Genomic DNA, 7,020 nt, shown 5'->3' on the forward strand with positions numbered 1-7,020 from the left:
TTAATAGGGTTGTCTCCTAATAGGGCTCACTTTAGAAGAGTGAAAATCAGTAACTAGTTGCAATTGGTGGTTTTTTCCAACTTGGGTTTCCATGTTAAATCTTGGTGTCACTTGTGTTCATGCTATTTATTTCATGGGTATGCAACTAACTTAATTAAGGTTAATCATAGATAATATCTTAAGTTCTACATGTTTAGTATTTGACGAGTAACAGTTGTTATTATAGTGCTTACCAAGTTACAACATATTGTTAGTGTTAACTGAGTGCCTATGTGTTAACTGAGTAACATTAGTTTTAGCAGAGTTTATGTTTTATATTGGCATCTAAAGGATCTCAATTTATTTTTGTGGTAATTGATTCGCCCCTCCTCTCTTAGTTACTCTTATATTTTCAACAATACACACACACACACACACATTGAGGATTTTATTTATAAATTAGTAAAATTGATATATTACAAATAAAAATGGTGCACCCATTACACACTAAGATGTGATTACTAGTTATATTTACCACAAAGGCATTTTATTTCTTGACATGGAGAAGCTAAATTTGGCAATCAACAACTTACACAATCTATAGAGAATGGTCAACCATACAAATAATCTATACTGTCCATTTCTTTACCAACTTCCCCCTTTTCATGTGCTCTATCATCCTTTTATATTTAGTGCAACAATCATAAATTCTCTTTACCATGTCATGTCAATGACACAACCTCATTGTCACACCAACTTATTAATGGCGTAAATAACAATAGAGACTCAACTCATTTTCTTTTCTTTTCTTCCCCCACTTAAGGTATGTCAGACATGTGTATTACGAAGAAAATCACTAATATTTTCTTAGTAATTAATAATTAGTTATTGGTAAAAAATCTTGCTGGTGATGGCCTGAGTAAGGCTAGGCAAGACGTGACTTGGATCAAAATGAATTGGTGTTGATGTACTGTGCATTGATTCATCAAGCATTCAATGGTGTTTATTGTCTTGAGTATAAGTAGTATGTAGTCATTAAATTTGATCTTAATTCTGCAAGACTTCAATTGGGGTGTGCCCCTTTGTGTAGAGCTAGAACCCCATTCATATGGGGCAACGACTATCCAACTAGTTAATTGAGTATAAGTAGGTAGTCATCGAAGTCTATCTTAATTCTGTAGGACTCCAATTGGCTAGATAGCCATTGGAAAGACATTGTATTGAGTATAGCAGTAGGTAGCCATGTCAAATTGATTGGCTCGATAGTCATCAACTCTATGCAAAAAGACACACTCAAAATGGAGTCCTATAGAATTAAGACTAGCTTTGATGGATACCTACTATTTATACTCAATTAAAGAGCTGGATAGCCATTGCCCCATGTGAGTGGGGTTGTAGCTCTCTGCAAAGGGGCACACCTCAATTAAAGTCCTACAGAATTAAGATAATCTTTGATGACTACCTATTGCTTATGTTGAATTAATTAGCTGGATAGTTGTTGCCCCAATGGCTATCTAGCCCGTTAATTTGACATGGTTGGATGTCATTCCCTCACTGTCATGCTCACAATCCCATTAAGCCATCTGTTGTTAGTGTGTTGTCAATCTTTATTTAGGTGATATGTAGTTTCAAATTGTGTTTTCTGCTACATTGTTGTGCAAAGTCATTAGATCGGTAAATGGTATGGTATATATGAAGAGTATAAAAGAATGAAAAAGTTATGTATTTTTGAAGAGTATAAAAAATGAAAAAAATTGGTGTTTTTTGAGTTAAAATAAAATAAAAAGCTATGTGTTTTTTGAAGAATTAAAAAGAGTTAAAAAGTTGAGTAAGTTTTTAAGAGTTTAAAACAAATAAAAAGTTAATTTTTTTTAAAGAGTTTAAAAGAATTAGAAATAACCTTTTTTTTAAGAGTTTAAAAATAATTAATAAATTAAGTGTTTTTTTTAAGAGTTTAAAAGAATTGAAAAATTAAGTATTTTTTAAAGTGTAAATAAGTGTTGGAAAAATACATATTTTTAATTTTTTTGTTTTGAGTTATATACATCTTTGTTGTGTCTTAGTGTGTCCATCGTCTTAGAGTATGTCATCAATACACTATGTCATCAATGATTTAGCTGATCCTTATACTTCATTACAACATCATAACTTCAATCTTTCTCTAGGTACTCTAGTTACATCTTATTGATTGCCACCTCCTTGTCAATCAACCAATCGATAGTACTTGGATCACTTAAGCAATTGTCATTTCTGCAAGTAGCAAGTTTGACATCAATGACAAAAAAATGATTGAAAACATTCTTTACCGGTTCCATTATTCTTCATTCATGATCTTTTCAATCATTTCCAACAATCTCCCTCTTTGGCATTGATGGAAAACCAAACTGATTGACTTAGTTAAACCTTACATCTTTGTTGTGTCTTAGTGTGTCCATCCTCTTAGAGTATGTCATCAATACACTATTTCATCAATGGCTTAGCTGATCCTTATACTTCATTACAACATCATAACTTCAACCTTTCTCTAGGTATTCTAGTTATATGTTATTGATTGCCACCTCCTTGTCAATCAACGAATTGATAGTACTTGGACCACTTAAGCAATTGTCATTCCTGCAAAAAATAAAAATATGTATTTTTCCAACACTTATTTACACTTTAAAAAATACTTAATTTTTCAATTCTTTTAAACTCTTCAAAAAAAAACTTAATTTATTAATTATTTTTAAACTCTTAAAAAAAGCTTATTTCTAATTCTTTTAAACTCTTTAAAAACAATTAACTTTTTATTTGTTTTAAACTCTTAAAAACTTACTCAACTTTTTAAATCTTTTTAATTCTTCAAAAAACACATAGCTTTTTATTTTATTTTAACTCAAAAAACACCAGTTTTTTTCATTTTTTTATACTCTTCAAAAATACATAACTTTTTCATTCTTTTATACTCTTCATATATACCATACCATTTACCGATCTAATGACTTTGCACAACAATGTAGCAAACAACACAATTTGAAACTACATATCACCTATATAAAGATTGACAACAAACTAACAACAGATGGCTCAATGGGATTGTGAGCATGGCATTGAGGGAATGACATCCAACCATGTCGAATTAACAGGCTAGATAGCCATTGGGGCAACAACTATCCAGCTAATTAATTCAACATAAGCAATAGGTAGTCATCAAAGATTATCTTAATTCTGTAGGACACTAATTGAGGTGTGCCCCTTTGTAGAGAGCTACAACCCCACTCAGATGGGGCAAGGGCTATCCAACTCTTTAATTGAGTATAAATAGTAGGTATCCATCAAAGCTAGTCTTAATTTTGTAGGACTCCATTTTGAGTGTGTCTTTTTGCAGAATTAAGATAATCTTTGATGACTACCTATTGCTTATGTTGAATTAATTAGCTGGGTAGTTGTTGCTCCAATGGCTATCTAGCCCGTTAATTCGACATGGTTGGATGTCATTCCCTTAGTGCCATGCTCACAATCCCATTGAGTCATCTGTTGTTAGTTTGTTGTCAATCTTTATTTAGGCGATATGTAGTTTCAAATTGTGTTGTCTGCTACATTGTTGTGCAAAGTCATTAGATCGGTAAATGGTATGGTATATATGAAGAGTATAAAAGAATGAAAAAGTTATCTATTTTTGAAGAGTATAAAAAATGAAAAAAACTGGTGTTTTTGAGTTAAAATAAATTAAAAAGCTATGTGTTTTTTGAAGAATTAAAAAGAGTTAAAAAGTTGAGTAAGTTTTTAAGAGTTTAAAACAAATAAAAAGTTAATTGTTTTTAAAGAGTTTAAAAGAATTAGAAATAAGCTTTTTTTTAAGAGTTCAAAAATAATTAATAAATTAAGTTTTTTTTAAGAGTTTAAAAGAATTGAAAAATTAAATATTTTTTAAAGTGTAAATAAGTGTTGGAAAAATACATATTTTTCATTCTTTTATACTCTTCATATATACCATACCATTTACCGATCTAATGACTTTGCACAACAATGTAGCAAACAACACAATTTGAAACTACATATCACCTATATAAAGATTGACAACAAACTAACAACAAATGGCTCAATGGGATTGTGAGCATGGCATTGAGGGAATGACATCCAACCATGTCAAATTAATAGGCTAGATAGTCATTGGGGCAACAACTATCCAGCTAATTAATTCAACATAAGCAATAGGTAGTCATCAAAGATTATCTTAATTCTGTAGGACACTAATTGAGGTGTGCCCCTTTGTAGAGAGCTACAACCCCACTCACATGGGGCAAGGGCTATCCAGCTCTTGAATTGAGTATAAATAGTAGGTATCCATCAAAGCTAGTCTTAATTTTGTAGGACTCCATTTTGAGTGTCTTTTTGCAGAATTAAGATAATATTTGATGACTACCTATTGCTTATGTTGAATTAATTAGCTGGGTAGTTGTTGCCCCAATGGCTATCTAGCCCGTTAATTCGACATGGTTGGATGTCATTCCCTCAGTGCCATGCTCACAATCCCATTGAGTCATCTGTTGTTAGTTTGTTGTCAATCTTTATTTAGGCGATATGTAGTTTCAAATTGTGTTGTCTACTACATTCTTGTGCAAAGTCATTAGATCGGTAAATGGTATGGTATATATGAAGAGTATAAAAGAATGAAAAAGTTATCTATTTTTGAAGAGTATAAAAAATGAAAAAAACTGGTGTTTTTGAGTTAAAATAAATTAAAAAGCTATGTGTTTTTTGAAGAATTAAAAAGAGTTAAAAAGTTGAGTAAGTTTTTAAGAGTTTAAAACAAATAAAAAGTTAATTGTTTTTAAAGAGTTTAAAAGAATTAGAAATAAGCTTTTTTTTAAGAGTTCAAAAATAATTAATAAATTAAGTTTTTTTTAAGAGTTTAAAAGAATTGAAAAATTAAATATTTTTTAAAGTGTAAATAAGTGTTGGAAAAATACATATTTCTATTTTTTGTTTCAAGTTATATATATATATATATTTATATGTAAAGCGAAGGTAGATTCGAACCCAAGACCTCCCACATGAGAAGCTCGCAAGTTACCATTGCATTGTACGCTTTTGCCTTATTTTGAGTTATATTATTAAGTATACAATATATGAATTATTTTAAGATGTATAAATATATTTTTGTATAAATAAAATATTAATTTGAAAAACATATTTATAAATTTAATTAATTATTTATAATTATAAATATTTTTATTTCTTATTCAACCATATTTAAAAAAAATTAATCTTTTAATTATTTATAATTTTACACACCTTATTTAAAATGTTATGATTATTTTTTAATACTTTTATATTTAGAATCAAAATTAGCCATTGTGTTGTATTTTAACCAAAAAAAAAAGAGAGTTAACAATATTATATTAAATTAAGAAATATATCATCTAAGAAAATAAACTTATTCTCAGTATTTAGATTTTAAAATAATTTTACTTTAGTAATTGAACAAGTAATAGATTTTAAAAATATGTTTGATATAGTTTTACAATTTTGTTTATATTTAATTTATAAATAATTATGTAAATTAGATTGTAAGTTTAATCTATAAATTCTTGACTTAGATTTCATTACACATCATTTACCAAGAATGTTTTGAATTTATATTTTTTGTTTAAATTTTATTTTTATATATCTTGATTAATTTTATAAGTTGTTTTCAAATTTTTAATATTTTGTACTAATGTCAAATTTAGTTATATGTTATCAATTTAATTATAGGTGCTAATTCATATTGTGATGAACATTATAGTTCTAAATTTCCATATAAATTAGTTACTATAGTTTGTTAGTAGAGCTTCTAAAACAAATAATAAGAATAATGTAATAAATAAGTATTGCAAAGCTACATAAAATATTAGTCAAGTTTCTAAAATAAATAAATAATAAAATAATGTGACCTATAATAAATAAGTATTGTAAAGCTACATAAAATATTAGTCAAGTTTCTAAAATAAATAAATAATAAAATAATGTGACCTATAAGTATTTTTAAATATTTATAAAACCCAAATGATAAGATTTTTTTTTTTTTTTTTTAATGAATTTATCTCAATCTTTTTTAATTTAATATAATACTCTTAATAATTTGTTATTATAGTAACACACAATAGCTAATTTAAAGTCTAAGAGTAAACATATAATATAAATAATTAAAATAATCGTTACATTTTAAATAAGATCTATAAAATCATATTACAATATTTTAATATAATAGAATATTAATATAAATATAAATATTAATATTTCTTCATATTATTTATCTATAAAGTTTTAAAAGTTAATAATTTTTATATTGATAAAATACTATTTAATACCTCTAAAATAATTTATTTATCACATAACAATATAGCAACAAACTGAAACTCTTCATAAGTATATTCAGTTTACTTAGGTGGTGGGTTTTTTCTTAGGACATTCTAACTCGATGCAATGCAGCAAGCACTAAGTCCAATATGGTTTAGCATGGGTTTGTTTTTTCGTACAATCTAACTTAACAACTGATGGTTCAAACTGACAACAAATTGGCAACAGATAGCTCGATGGGCATAGAGGGGATGGCATATGTTAGTAAACAGTTTTGTCCTTCAGATAGAAATGCAAACAATGACTCAATATGCTTCAAAAGAAGAACAAAACGAACTAACAAATGGATAGATTATCATTCTATTGATAATCTTCCTCTGAATTGAGAGGTACAACTCCCTCATAAAAGATATTCAATGAATGTGATAAGTTGATTATGTCTTTAACCTAAAGACATGAAGGGTTTTTTGACATTCGTCCATCAATATGGAATGAATGTGATTATCATATTAATAAGTAGATTATAAGAGAAAAACTAGCAAACAACCATAGGACTATTTACCAAGTCTTTCACATTACAGAAGAGAGAGAAGGAAAGCTATAAATATCTTTATGCAAGAAGCGTGAATACATAACCACAAAACTATGTATATCACATTCAATATAGTAATAAAGGACTGCATCCAAAATAGAAATAAAAGGACTCTGAATCCTTCC

Source organism: Cupressus sempervirens, chromosome 8 (assembly GCF_028749045.1).
Source record: "Cupressus sempervirens isolate cs-2001-9-10 chromosome 8, ASM2874904v1, whole genome shotgun sequence".
Lineage (NCBI taxonomy): Eukaryota > Viridiplantae > Streptophyta > Pinopsida > Cupressales > Cupressaceae > Cupressus > Cupressus sempervirens.